The sequence below is a fragment of the Lycorma delicatula genome, chromosome 5, assembly GCF_047948215.1.
Source record: "Lycorma delicatula isolate Av1 chromosome 5, ASM4794821v1, whole genome shotgun sequence".
Lineage (NCBI taxonomy): Eukaryota > Metazoa > Arthropoda > Insecta > Hemiptera > Fulgoridae > Lycorma > Lycorma delicatula.
The window spans coordinates 9,213,491-9,228,695 of NC_134459.1; the positions used below are offsets into that span (position 1 = coordinate 9,213,491).

The window sequence follows — 15,205 nt, forward strand, 5'->3', positions numbered from 1 at the left end:
ATAATTTCTGACATGATATCATGTTATAAAAATTTTGTATTATTATCAAGTATCCTTGAAATATTACACTTACAATTACATATAAAACAGATAGATAAATTTGTTGTTTTTTCATTCACTAACAGATATTGCAATACAGACAGCAGATTGATTTTTTCCAACTCCTGACCAATGAACATTAGTATGCATTGTAGCTGAATAATGGATTAGGATTCTGTCATAAATAAGGTTTAATATTATGTAACACTAACAGACTTAATTCTAATTTAGCCTATCCAGTGCTAAAATCAGCTGCTATAAGAAGCCTAGATAAAAATTATTAGAAAGGAACCATGACTACAGTACTCCCCCTCATAAGCAGGCATAACTTGACTGATGTAATGATGTAATGACTGATGTAGTAGCTGACAAGATTTAAATTATAACATTAAACATATGGAGCATAGTCAACCTTCTTAACAAAGGACCAGCAGTTTTCTTCTTACCACAGACCCATTAAAATTTGTAATAGATCTGAAAAATATTCAATTCTTCAATCAATGAATAAGGAATCCAGTTATTCTATCCTTTACATTTAATAATATTACTATCGATATCAACTTATATTAATTAATATAACTATCAGTCTTCACAACCTCTCTCTAAAACTATATATAAAATAAAATAAACTAAAATGGTAAATTTCAACATATGAATCAAATTTAAAAATTAATTTTCAGTGCATTACTCATTAAAAACATTAAATAAGTTTAATCAAATAAACAACATTCAGTCCAAAATATGTTATACTGCTTCTTGAAATAGAGCTGATAAACTGTAAAAAAAGAATAATATTTTTAAGATATATACATATTAAATTGTACAGAGTGAGCAACATAAAACCGAACGCATAGTGAAACCACTACCCAACATTATTTATGAAAAACTCTCACACAACTAGTATGACTAGTGGATGTACATATATGTTACTACTAATTGTTGTTTCTGTTTGTCAGGTGGTTACATGTCAGTGTAGTATACATTTTGTTGCGGTGCAGTATTGTGAGTGCAGTTGTGTTTGTGTAAAACACCTTATTCAATCCAGGAGAGGATAGCTACAGTTGAGGCCTACATTCGTTCTGGGTTGTATGAAGAATCACATCAAGTACATGTAGAAAAATTTCCAAATGCCTGAATTCCAGCGAAGAATAGCATACATGATTTAGTTAAATAATGGTGTACAACAGGTTCAGTTTCAAATGCAAAACGAAATGGGCAACTTTCATTAGGACTCCACAGGCCATTGCTGATATTGAAAAGAGAATTACTGCCAGGCCAAAAAAAACTCTACACAATTTATCCCAACAACCTGGTGTTAAATACACATCTTGTCATATTCTTCATGAATTAAGATTCAAACCATATCGTGTTACAACTGTGCTTCAACTGAAGGAGACAGACAACAAGCTGTCAGCAGAGGACGGTAGCTTCTATGTTCCCCAGAGTGGTCTACTTGTGATTTTTGCATCTAATCTAAGGAAGTTTATGCATCTAATCCCTCACAATATTAATGAACTGAAGGTGAACATTAATGAGAAATCAATGCAATTGACAACATTTTGTGTGACGACTTTCAATATGATCAGTTGAGGACAAAAGTGCATCGATGTCCAGGGTGGTCATTTTGAACATCTTTTGTAACAATAAGGTAAATAAATGCAACATTTAAATTATATTTTATGTTTTTCTTATTTAATTTATGCGTATCAATCATAAAATTTCATTCCAACATAACCTACTGATTCTGCAGCGATTATGTTATGGGTACAGTTTTATGTTGCTCACTCTGTATTATTCAAAGTAAAAGTTACAAATATAAATTTATTTAAAGACTAGTGGTTAAATAATACAGCTTTGTTTAGTTGCCATAAATATTGTTTTTTTTTTTTTTTAAGAGCCACTTTATGAAAATGTTCTCTTTTCCCCTAGGATGTTTCAGTCTAGTATTACAGTGACGTTATAGTAACATTCGTTCTATCACATCTTTCAAAACATGCCAATAATTCATTTTTATCTAAATAACTAATAGAATTTTTTATTTGCTTATTTAAGAAGCACAGAAATAAAAAAAAAAATCCAATAATAAATATTTTTTCACCTCAGCATGTTAATTCAAATATATGAAAAAATGTTTATTTTTATAAAATGATAATAAAAATACTGTCTTTTGCACAGAATAAACATTTCAGTTACGGGAGCTTCAATAAATCGCAAACTTGTCAGAGAACATGACGTTCTTTTTAATATTTGCTCTCAGAAAGCATTCAGTCAATAACTAACATGCATAAACACATTGATCAAGGCCATTGCCCCTCAATTCATTAACTGTAACTGGATGAAAACATTTAACTTTTAAGTCCTTCTGCATACAGTCTCGCACTGTCCATCTTGTAATGCTTAATTCTCCAGAACGTCTGGGCATTGATTTCATCGGAGATTGTTGAATCGATGTCTCCACAGCAACATGTCTCTGCTCAAGTACTCGACATCCCATTACGTGGTGCATCAAGAACACTTTCCAATGCAAAAGCCTTCTTCTCCTATGTCAGTAACATTTGCTGTGATGGTGATGATTTCCCAAAATGCACAAAGAAGTTATTCATAATATTCTCCAAGTGTGTGGACGTTCATGAACCCACACACAACCTAATAAATGCTCTTCAACAGTGCACATACTCATTATATGCCATCATTCCACAATCAACTACTACTAAGGTCATCCCACCATGAATGAACACATTGGATGACCCCCACCATGGCTTATCCTCCCCACCTTTTCCAGCAGCACTGAGCAATATCAACATTGAGAATTGGCAGCAGTAGAGAGCCCAATTAAGCTGTATTTATTAGTCTTAGTATGGGTGGGGGACTTCCCACCCATATAGAACAAATATATATACTTGTAGCCTCTCTTATTAAGAAGAAAATTATATAAAAATTTTAGTAGAAAAGTTGTATTTTCAATTAGTAGTTGAGAAACAAACTTAAATTAGTAAGATTTAGCACTTCATTATTGTTCCTCTGAGATTCAGTTACGGCTACAAAATAGGCTACAAATTATGGCTACATAATAGGAGACAACACAACAGTCTAAATAACATTTTGCAGAAACCATTTACAAATATTTTGTAGACTAACAATGATCAACTTACTACAACCAAAACTAACACTAAAATCTGATACAATTTCACAGATTGCATTAACTACTTTCAAAAATAAACTACTTATAAAAAGTCAGATCTGTGAATTACCACTACGCTTACATCAAGTAACTCATGAAATATTTTGCAGTTGATTAGCACAGATCGGTATCATAAAAATTGGGAAATATATATTAACTAATTTAACATTGTGAATAGTTTCACACAAACCCTATGGATAACAGAAATGTTTACAGTTTCTAACTACGATGACAAACCATATCTAACACAGAAAAGAATTAGTAAATATTTAACAAGCAGATTAAAAAAAATAATTTTATCTGTATTAACCTTAAAGCTTATGCACAGATAAAAATTATAATTAATTCCTAACAAAAATCTTTTTTATCAAGTGGTCCTCCCAAAATATTGATCTTTCTATTGTTCATATTATGTTACTTATATTGTAACATAATTGATATAATGGAACATAAATTTTTAGGTTGTAATATTTAATGTTTTATCTAACAATATAATCAAAGAATCATTATTATAAATTAAATAACAACTACTTTTATTAATTGCATCTTAATATCTTTGATCATTGTTATAAGTTATATATTTTATTGGAATATCTCTGGTGATATCAAATGATGAAGTACAATATTTTTCTTAAAATAATTTCTACCCAAAAGACTGGAGCAAAACTGGTATTTTTAAATAAAAATTGATAAAGCAGACTATACCAATTATTTCTACAAAATGAAATATAGACTGGAGCAAAACTGGTATTTTTAAATACAAATTGATAATGCAATACCAATTATTTCTACAAAATAAAATATAATTTAAGCATTGATGTGATCTTTTCAATTGTTTGATTGTTTATATATAAGCAACATATAATTATATATGGAGTGTACTGGGACATATTTTCCAAACTTCAGGAAGTGATTCTGAGCACCAAAATGAGCAAAAAATCTACTTCAATTAAATTTGGCAAATCTAAGAATAGTGTCTTGTTCTACAAAATAAAAAATTTTGAAAACGTCAACTTCAAAGATTTCAAAATGGCCGCCATCTTAATTCTTTAATCTTCAATAGCTTTGTAATTATTTGTTTGATCAAATTTTTACTTTTACAAAATTTTATTTTGAACAAAAGTACACCTTATTCATAAAAATCTATTGATATACAATTGAGTTACTGCAGACAATTAACCCGGCAGTACGCTTGGGCACTGTAATGCAAGCTGATAATTTTTTGCCTGTTTTAATTTCCTCCACTAAATGTAATAAAAATTATTAATATTTTGTTGATTCTGCTTTCTTTTTTTATTCTACATAAGAATTTGAGTAACCGCTGCCCCTGAACCTTGTCAGCAAAAGTAAGCAAAGCATGAACCTCTCTCCACCTAAGATACGTAATACTAGAATGGCTCTAAGCAGATTAAAAACTTGATTAATGATTGCCAAAATAAATCAGGAGATATTAGTTAGTGGTCTTAGGATGCTAACTGAGAATACCAAGCTCCAGAAATAACTACTGAGGAAAATTATGAAGGGTGATAAAACTAGATAAAATTTCAGTATACCAATTTTATCATTTTACCCTGTTTATGTAACATAGTTTAATCTAAGGACTTTCTTAGAAAACATAATCAAAATCGGTATGTGTTGCAAAGTTCTAAGTTGATATGCCAATTAACATATACATTTAATGAAAATAACCACTTCGATGTATTCATTTTTATGAGTATTCAACATGATGAAACAATGATGGCAACTGAGTAAAAATCAAACTAAATAAACTTAACCAAGAACTCTGCCTAAATAATACACTGCTGCTTAAAATTAAACTCATATCATCAAAATTTTGCACTTCATAAAAATACAGGAATGTATAGATTAACCCTCCTAAAATAATATAATAATTTCAATAACAAAATCCATGCAATACTCCCTTATTTTCTTAGAAGTTAAAATAAAAACTGAAATCAGGTCGAAAATAAAAGCAATTTTAAGTTTTCAGTAAATAAACATAAAATTCTGAAACAATTTTCAATTTAAAGATTAACAATTCATTCTTATTGCATTAATAGAAATAATTAAAAAATTCACTAACTAAATACTAAATTAATTAATTAATTTAATCTAATTAAATACTAACCTTTTGGACAAGCATTCATCACATTATTAACAAAGTTCGTAAAACATTCAAATAACCATACACTGTTTATCAGCTTGTTCATTTTAGCTTATAATCATCCATCCATTGGCTGAAATTTTTTTCTTTATTTTCTAAAACTTATTTGATTAAAAATTAAAATGACTTGATAGGTGGTATCATTGATGATATGTTTACTACAAAACTATTTTTTTTAAATCAGTAACACACAATGTATTATTATATAATATCATAGTCAATATTTTTTTTATTATTAATAATTTTAAAGTGTTATCTGAAACAAATAAAAGTGACTAATTATCATTAAAAATAAAAACAAAACAAAGTAATAATTTTAATAATTTTGAGTAATATTAATCACCATCTTATAGGTGATCTGATTTTATATCAGGTATCTGATGTAAAATCAACTCAAGTTGTACCAGAAGAGCGTATAATATGTAAGCAATGATATTTATTTCCCACCACTAGTTTAGACAGCAAGTACTTAAAGGAAAAGAAAAAGAAAAGCATAAAACATAGACAGAGCTATGAAGGATGTAATACCATAAAGAAAAATACTTTGAATAAATTTTCTCACTATTCTCAAATTTAATATTACAATAATTGAAATAGGCACAGTGTATCTAAAAAGTTTCTTGTTTTAGACAAGTGACACTATCTATCAACAAATGGCAGAACTACATAATAGTTAGATCACTCACTAAGAGTGGTACTTGAGAAGTAAGAATTTTGACTTGAATTTTTTATTTTGTTCCAATTTTGTGCTGGAAAAGAGAGAATTTATAAAATTTTCTATATATCTTCAAAAAAAATTCTCCAGAAACTTGAGTTGATAAAAGCAACATGTAATAGTAAGCATCCTTATGTTAGGTAATGATTGGCTATTGGAGTGTTTCAAGCAATTAGAATGGAAATCATTAGTTGATAAAATTTGCTTTCTGGCAAATTTGAACAAATCAAACGGTTCAAAGACATAAAGATTGAAAACTATGCATCATTTAGAAAATATATTCAAGTTTCATAAGATTGAAACATTTTCTTGATTTACGATTTTTGTGATATACTACTCCTTACCAAATGAAATAGAAAAATTAAAAATCAATATGATATATAGCCAAGGGTTACACAAATAAATAAAAATCAATTTTTTTTAAAAATGCATATAATTGTTTATGGAATTTTACGGTACTGTAACTACCATACTTTAACTTTGGTGATCTACAGAAACCAGTTTGTTAAATGTGAGATTTTACCTTTCACACATCTCATTTTCAACATCCTACTCCCTAAGATGTAGAAGGTATGGCAGAAACATCAGGTTGAAGAAATACAATCTATCACATTTTCCAGGAGTTTAAACATTATATTTGATTACTTCAATTTATTTGTGATAATACAAAAAAGTAGATAAAAAATTATCAAAATGATATTAATCTTGTACTAAGATTTCAGATGTTGAGATGCAAAAAAAATTAGGAAGACTTTTTTTATCAAAAGCAATTTTTTTCCTTCTTTTATGCAAGCAATTGTTATGGAAAACATGGGGAAAATTAAGCAGTTAAAACAGCAGCATAAAATCAATAGAAAGAATAAAATTAATACCATTGAAGTTTTTTATTAGAGTATTATGTACTACTATGTTACATAATGCCAGATGCACACAACTATTTTTTTATGATGAACAACTTCCTTTCTTTTTCTGGTTAGCCTCCGGGAATTACCGTTCAGGTACTACTTCAAAAGATGAATAAGGATAATAAGTATGAGTGTAAATGAAGTGTAGTCTTGTACAGTCTCAGTTTGACCATTCCTGAGGTGTGTGCTTAATTGAAATCCAATCACCAAAGAACACCGGTATCCACAATCTAGTATTCAAATCCGTATAAAAGTAACTGCCTTTACAAGAACTTGAACGCTGGAACTCTCGACTTCCAAATCAGCTGATTTGGGAAGACGCATCCACCACCAGACCAACATGGTGGGTTATGATGAACAATCTGAAAAGTTATCGCCTAACTTCCCAAAAACAACACTGCTATTGCACAGATTACATTAAAGGAGAGAATAAACATTTTTTTGGAAAACAGGCCATTTTACATACCGTACACAACACCATTTGGTTGAAATCCTAACTTATGCCCTACAAAACAAAAAAATCTGATATGGACAAGAAACTTGACTTCCTAGTACGCCTTTTAAATTACATATACACATTTTTTTCTGCTCCTTGTTTAAACTTATTTCATTTGAAAGTGAGATATGATCTTCCAATTCTTTAATAAAGTGGATAGTTACACAATTTCATTGTGGTGGATATCACATTACATCACATTTTTTGTGGTATCCATATCACCATTTTATGTTATTTTATATATTAATTTTGTTTCACATCGCTCAAGTAGATATGTAGTGTAAGTGAGAACGTGTTGAATCCGTAACCATGTGCACAATGTTCGAATCCGACTTCGTATACGTTTATTTTTATTTTTTTTTTTTTTTAAATTAAAAATATTGATTTACTAATTATTAACGTCTATTGAAAAATTTTTTAATTAAAATGAATAGTACAGAAACTTTTATTTTGCTAATAACTTCTGATTTTTTTCATATTTTTTTTTATTGTTATTATTGAACTATTATTTATTGTTAAATTTTTTTTTTAATCAGAAGTTAATAATTATTAACGAATCAATAAAATTAAAAGAAAAAAAAGTTAAAAAAATATTTGTATATTAAGTTGGATTCGAACCAATGTGCCTTCCCCTTGTAAGATCCAAATATTTCATTAATTAAAATTTTATTTGGCTAAACTCTGGAACCAATGAAAATATGTACTACTTATGATGTATTGTTGAAAACCTCTCAATGAGGGCTTATTACTGCAGTTAAGAAAAAGTCCAAAATCCAAATATTTTTGATTTTAGGATTTTTTGAACATTTTTGGTTGTTGCTTTTGATTCAGTTGATTGCAATCAAAAGGGGAGGTGCACAACTAGATGTTGCAAGTCCTAAATACAAAATTTCAACATTCTACAGCTAATCGTTCTGGAGTTATGGGAGATACAAACATATATACAGACGTCACGCTAAATTAGCCAAAATGGATTTAGGGATGGTCAAAATGGATATTTCCATTGAAATCTGAAAACCAAAATTTTTCACAATTACATTTTTCCTTTACTTTGTACAAAGAAATAAAAAATGGATAAAATTCACAATATACATATATGTACATGTAAATATACATGGTTACATGCATGTAACTCCAAATGCATGAATATACACATGGATATGCGAAAATGTTCAAGTAAATTTGAAAGTAAATCATGAATAAAAATGTAAGTCTTCCATGTAAATCTAAAAATGATATCTACCAAAATAAATTTTTAAAAAACTATTCTTAAAATGCACAGTACTAATTAGTTTATCAATAAATACTGATAATAGTAAATTGCAGAACTCACCGAATTATACCAGTGCTATAACATTAATATATTCTGTAACAATCTCCGTGGTGAAGAAGTACAAACAAATTTACTACGTGGACATGGAAGCCTTCTAAGACATTCAGCTAATTTACGATCGCATTCACATAACCTTTGACCACATGATGGTCCTAATGCTGTAAAATAATAACATTAAAATAAATAGATACACAGTATTATATTCAACTCCATTAAAATACAGGCTGTTCCTCACAATATGAGGCTAATAGAAAAATTTTAAAAACTGGAACATTACAACCCAATGGACAAAATTACAACCCAAATGTATTTACTGAAATATTGGAATACACCAATAATTTTCATAACACTAGTATATTAGCGAAATTTCATATATATATATCTGAGTAATAATAAACTAATAAAGGAACAAATCAGATTTTATAACAATATACTATTTAAGCAAATTATACAATAATTAATAACCATTGGATTGGCTAAGTGATTCAATGTGTATTTCATAACAGTTATGAACATAATCACTTTAATTTTTATCTTTGATTTAATTAATTATAAAAATTTATATTCACAACTATAAAATTCATAATTAATCAATAATCCCTGATGATGGAGGAATAATCCAAAAGCCCTTGTATAATTAATACAATTGTTGTTGAAAATAGTCTATATAAATTTAAAAGTTGGTAGAACTGCTTTTATTCTCCCTTTTTATCTTTTTCTTTCAAGTGTGTATACGCTCAGCATTTCATACACCCTATGAACTCTGTCTAAAAATATAATCATTGACAATGTTTGGGACCATTGTCTTCTTTCCTTTCTGTACTACTTTTACGCATTCTAATTTTGTTGTCAAACACAAGACATCTCGTTTATCTTGCCACTTCAACACCCTCATTTTACCCACCTTATCACATACTGAAAGAATTTTATTTTTATTTAATTTTAAAGTAGATTTATATTGTTTTTGAAGATTAAGGAACTATTTTTTATTAATAATTGCTATAATATGTTCACTAGAGGACCGCTTTGAAAATATTTTTTGTATATGTACTTTTGGTACATGACAGTAAACAATATTATTAATACATAGTCGCAATTCCTCAGTAAAAATTTCTGTATCATGATCAATATCAAATCCCAGTCAGGCGTGACATTTTTATACACCATAAAATTCCATTTCCATGTTCCACACACAAGCTTCATACTTATGTGATTATGTAAAAAATAAATATTATTTACAATCAAACCCACATTTATTATATGTTGAATCTTAAAAAATGTATCTTTTTATAATCTGGTATGTATTGATCAGATATAAGATTAGAATTCAAAATTTTAGGTAACGTTATCTCTGAAGGTAAGTTATACTTATCACTATGAAAAATTTCACCATAAACAATATTAATACTAATATTTGTAAGATTAGAAAAACCTAAATTGTGAGAATTACCGCAACAGTTTAACAAATTACTTGATTGTAAAAGATCACAATCTGTAGAAAACAATACCGCCTTACAATTTGTAAGGTGAGCAGCAGCATTTTTAACATTTATATGTATGATAACATTTAGAAAAGAAACATTTCCTAGATTTTCCTGTACAAAACCTGCCACATTAAAGTTACCTAACAATGTTACAGCGGTAGACTGTCTTAACCTTGAACATTTGTAGATGGTTTAAGTCAGCTGATTTCAAAGTCAAGAGTTCTAAGGTTCAAATCCTAGTAAAGGCAGTTTGTTACTTATATATACAGATTTGAATACTAGATCATGGATGCCGGTAGTATTCTTTGGTGGTTGGATTTCAATTAACCACACATCGCAGCAATGGTCGACCTGAGATTGTACAAGACTACACTTCACTTGCATTCATACATATCATCCTCTGAAGTAATGCCTATGGTGGTTATGGAGGCTAAACAGAAAAAGAGAGTTGGTTGGAGTGAGGAAGCGTTACATAACAACCATGTCTAGCAACGAGATGCTGGCCAGGTAGTGCACCAAGGAACTTTTATTGTCATCACGCATTACTAAAACAAATATTCATAATCTATTTGAATTGACAACATATTAATATCCAGTTATCTTTTTCTCTTTAATTATGAAATAAATTTTTAAGATGTAAAAATATTGAACCTGATTGGGATTCAAAGCCCTTTTGCAACATACCTTTATTTTGAAACTTTTTTTTTTAACACAAGAATCAACACTGTAATTTATTTATCAATCTGGTTAGCGTTTTAAAATTTAACAATTGTATTAGTTAAAATGGAATATTTGAATAATCACTAATTTAGTGACTATACAATGACAGAATAAAGACTGTTTTCGGGTGTAATATCGCACTTAGTAGTTTCAAAGGGCAGGGTTAATAAAATATTGCGCACAATAAGATTTATAAAAAAAAATTGTTAAAAAAAAACAAATTTTGTGCAAAATAACTTTCAAATAGTTTCTCCAAAATAGGTATAGCAATTTTGGAATGAATAACCATGTGCGGTTGTCCAAGTATTATTTAATCGTTCAGAACGCCTTGAATTAGGTATGTTTAAGATACACGATTATATACCAGTTTTAAACGATGAGAGATTGTCATCATTTAAGTAATGTTTTTACTAAAAAATAAATTAAATATGGATAGGTTTTGTTCACTGAGAAATTTAAATTTGTTTTTGAATTACGAAATTTTGAAAAAGTTTCAGAACATCTAATTTTTTTTTTAGCTCCCGATTCATTGAGGATATTTACTTATGATATGAAACTTTATATATTTTCAAATACGGTTATAAAGAGTTCCTAGGCTGTAAAATCATTTCCATTCACAAGTTGCAGTTAACAGCTTGGAAAGCAACATACTTTTTTTTTAACCATGTTAGGTATTGCTTCAGAAGAATGGATGAATGATTTTAGCATGTGTGAAAATGTCATGCCTGATCGGGATTCGAACTGGGACCTCCAGATGAAATGCAGAGACGCTACCACAGAGGCCAGTTATAGTAGTATACCTGTTTACCTTTTATAGTCGTTAATTTATTTTTCTCAGAAAACCATTGAAATTCATTTAAGATAATGCAGTTCTAATCAAAGCAAAATTAAAACATTTTTTGTGAAAAAAAATTAATTACATTAAAAATACATTTTTAAATAAATTATATTGAAAATAGTTTTTAAAAGTATTGTTATAATATAAAAAATCTGATGTGGACAACACATGATTTCCTTGTATTAAATTACATATACATATTTTCTTTTTAATAGAAAGTACATAAAATTTTATTTCATTAATAAATTCTGATATTTTTTCATATTTTTTATTATTATTATTGAATAATTATTTATCATAATTTTTTTTTATATTCAGAGGTTAACAGATTATTAATATATTTTTTTTTAATTTTAAAAAAATTACAAAAAAAAGTTAAAAAAAAAAGAGAGATGAAGTCTGATTGAACCGATCGATGTGCCTTCCTCTATAAGATCCACATATTTCATTAATCAAAATTTTATTTAGGTATAACTCTGGAACCAATGAAAATAAGTACCAATGATATATCATTGAAAAACTCTCAATGAGGACTTATTACTGCAGTTAAGAAAAAATCCAAATTTCTTTGGAATTTGGGATTTTTTTTGGACACTTGGTTCAGTCTATTGCAATCAAAAGGCAAGGTGCACAACTAGATGTTACAACAGTCCTTAATCCAAAATTTCATCATTCTATGTCTGTTTTCGAGTTATGCGAGATATATACATATGTACATACAGATGTCATGCCGAAACTAATCAAAATGAATTCAGGGATGGTGGAAATGGATATTTCTGTTGAAATCTGAAAACCGTAATTTTTTACTTCCTTTACTTCGTAAAAAGATGTGAAATGCTAGCGCATTATGTCATTAGATACCATCGGCTGTGAAATTACATAATGAATACCTTTGTTATAAATACATTTTGTTAAACTGTGTAAAATTTATAATTTTGCATGGCCATACCTGTGTTAGAATAATTTCGCTGATGCTTTTTCTTGTATAAATAGCCTCAGACACATCCTGGATTAATGTCCAATAGTAATCAGCTAGCATGTTAGTATTCCATTTCCCTTTATACTTTCCTTCACCTAAATGTCTTTGTGAAAACATTCACTGTGTTCGTCACTTACATCTCCGAGGTTGTCCAGGAAAAAATCCAGATGTGAATGGAGGAAATGTATCTTCAAAGACGTATTACATCCCATAGCTCTGTATGAAGTAAGAAGTTGATTAACAATATTGTGGTAATTCTTGAATTTTTGTTTGTCGAGAAAATTTTTGCCAGTTCTAGCCTTCTTCAGTGCTTTTACAAAATTTTTCATGACTCCTAGCTTGATATGAAGAGGAAGTTATAATATTTTTTCCATTTGGAGTTTAGTTGTCTCATTTCTTCCACTCTTTGGTAACATATTGTTTATCTGTAGCTCGGTTATCCCATTCGCAAAGAAAACACATGTACTTAATATAGCCTAAAATTTTTTAGTAGTATAGTTTTAGTATAGCCTAAAGTCAAAACCTAAAATTTTTGTATTTTTTTAAAGTAAATTCCAACCTTGCAGTCTTGATCCTAACAGTTCAGCTTGATCTTTTGATAAATTTAAATCCCTAATCAAATCATTTAATTTACCTTGTGATACAAGATGTGGCTTATTGGAAGATAACTCAAATCAATATTATTGTTGTCTTCTGCAGTGTAACCTGGTTCTTCATCACTGCTTTCGAAACATACATTCACAGGTGGCTCAGTAACTGGAATAATTTCACTGTGAGGTACAGGCCTGATTGCAGATTGCAATGAAGCTTATTTTACAGTATATTTAGATTTTTTAGAAATTCCACACTTGTTAAACAAAAGTAATAGTTGGTTACATGATCCTTTGGTTCACATCAAACCATAGGTGTATATATGTAGTAATGTGTGACTATGATATGATTTAATTCTTTGTCCAGTATTAGTTGTAATATGCTTACAACTATTTGTTGAAAAATGAAAAAAAATCCTTTAATTAAAATTAAAATTTAAAAAACAATGTGGCTGATAGATTCTGAGTTAATATTAGTTTTCAGCATCAAAAAACATTTTAAAATCATGTATCAAACATTAGGAAACAAAAATTATGTTTATCAGTGTAATAGTAATCTAAACTCTGATAGTGGATAAAAAAAAAAAATAATAATATATTCGTGTGAATAAATAATGTAAGTATAGTATTTTAATTTAATCTATCTTCTTTATTAGGTTTTGATAAGTTCCAGAATAATATTGTTTATAATACATTTATAACTTTTACCTGATCTGTTTCCCGCGTAGATTTTAAAATGCCCATCAAAAATGTCGGCAGATTAAGGTTGTTTTTTACATCTCGTAAGCAATGTGAGAACGCGTTAATACATCATCCGACATGGTTGTGTAGCGTCTTTTCTAGTGGTACCTTTAACGATTATTATTCAATTTAACGATGTAGATTAATTTTTTAGTCTAGATAATCTTACTTGAATACTTATTAAGAGAATTATTTTGATAGTTCTACCAATTGGTTTCTGCGAATAATGAAATGATGCTATTTTGCACCTTTGTCCTCTACTAAAAAAAGCAAGTAGTGACATATAGTTAATTTTCTTAATTGTACATAATATGAATGTGAGTTTCTGAACTCGTTTTACATTAATTATATACAGTTGTACTTTATACTAATTGTGTTAAAACTATGAGTAATTTTTAGGATGTTATGGTTATAGTTAATTTAGACCTAACATTTGTGTATCTTATCTGAAACTTTTTTAATGTTATAATATTTTTTGTGCTCGTGAACAAAGTTACATTTTATTATTCATGCTTGTTAGTTCTAATTTCCATGCTAATTAGTTTCAATGTTGTTAAGGCATACTGGTACATTGCTGTTGAATAAAAAGTAATGATTTACCCATCCTAGCTATCTATTCCAATGGTTTGATTAAACATTTACTTCCTCACACTAATGATAATGTAAGCCTCAAAAACTTTTGTTTATAAACTCAAATTTGTAATAATGCTATTGCGAAATGCATAGTGGATTTATTCATTGAACAGCATGACAAAAAATGACATAAAACTAAAATTATTAATAATTGAGTTTCAGATTAATGTAATTTTTCTCCCAAGTCATGTGTAGCTAATTATTGGCACCTTCCTGGAGTAAATAGGAATGACATAATAATTAGCTGCATAAGGCATTTTGGAAGAAAGAGTTTCTTTCATTAATCTGATACTGGTAATCAAACTTTAAACCTAACATGGACTCAATTAAAAGTAAATGAAAAACAAATGTATTTAGAGAATTAAAACTAGAATTCAGATTTTTAAA

The 15,205-nt window shown here is 28.6% G+C and overlaps 1 long non-coding RNA gene across 2 annotated transcripts; it reads right to left on the bottom strand.

Annotated features, from left to right (window-relative positions):
- Positions 1 to 342: 342 nt before the first annotated feature.
- Positions 343 to 14,283, bottom strand: LOC142324709 (uncharacterized). Of its 2 annotated transcripts, none has more exons than XR_012756367.1 (4): positions 14,153 to 14,283; positions 8,834 to 8,991; positions 5,349 to 5,640; positions 343 to 513 (listed from the first exon to the last, which is right to left on the bottom strand). It is a non-coding gene; the product is annotated as an uncharacterized LOC142324709 (long non-coding RNA). The 2 variants fall into 2 exon arrangements; XR_012756368.1 differs by lacking the exon at positions 343 to 513 and adding an exon at positions 661 to 814.
- Positions 14,284 to 15,205: the final 922 nt, after the last annotated feature.